The sequence below is a fragment of the Echinops telfairi genome, unplaced genomic scaffold, assembly GCF_000313985.2.
Source record: "Echinops telfairi isolate 266 unplaced genomic scaffold, ASM31398v2 ScPeMD7_35;HRSCAF=133_0, whole genome shotgun sequence".
In the NCBI taxonomy this organism is placed as follows: domain Eukaryota; kingdom Metazoa; phylum Chordata; class Mammalia; order Afrosoricida; family Tenrecidae; genus Echinops; species Echinops telfairi.
This window is the reverse complement of record NW_022103932.1, coordinates 1,108,131-1,108,654: the sequence shown is the minus strand read 5'-3', so window position 1 is coordinate 1,108,654 and position 524 is coordinate 1,108,131.

The window sequence follows — 524 nt, the reverse complement described above, 5'->3', positions numbered from 1 at the left end:
GACTTGTACAGATTAAACTCTTAAGTGACTGCACACTATTTGCACAAATAATGGGTGTTGGTGATAGGGTAAAACTTTCAATAATATTCATTGACAATGGCAGAACTATGCCTACCAAATCTCATAATAAAGTAAAAAGGGCATTAAAATAGTAAGTATATGGTAGTACTGGCTAACCATTCATTGGGAACGCTTAAAGGAAAAGATACAGTCATACATGCCCGCTCCCCGCATTTTGAATCGAGTTTTCAGTAAAATCCGATTATCACTCTGGTTGGAGTGTTTGTTGATATAGAATGACCTTAGCACAATTTTGTATAGACGCAACTGAATGGTCTTCTCCCTCTCCCCCCATCTTGAAAAACTGACCCCAACTGCAGCGAAATCTCCTCTGTCAAAGTGGTTTTTAATGTGTTCCTATAGAGGAGTTAATATATGGTTGCTAAGATATTCTTTTTTTAAAATCATTTTACTGGGGGCTCATACAACTCTTATCACAATCCATGCATCCATCCATTGTGTCA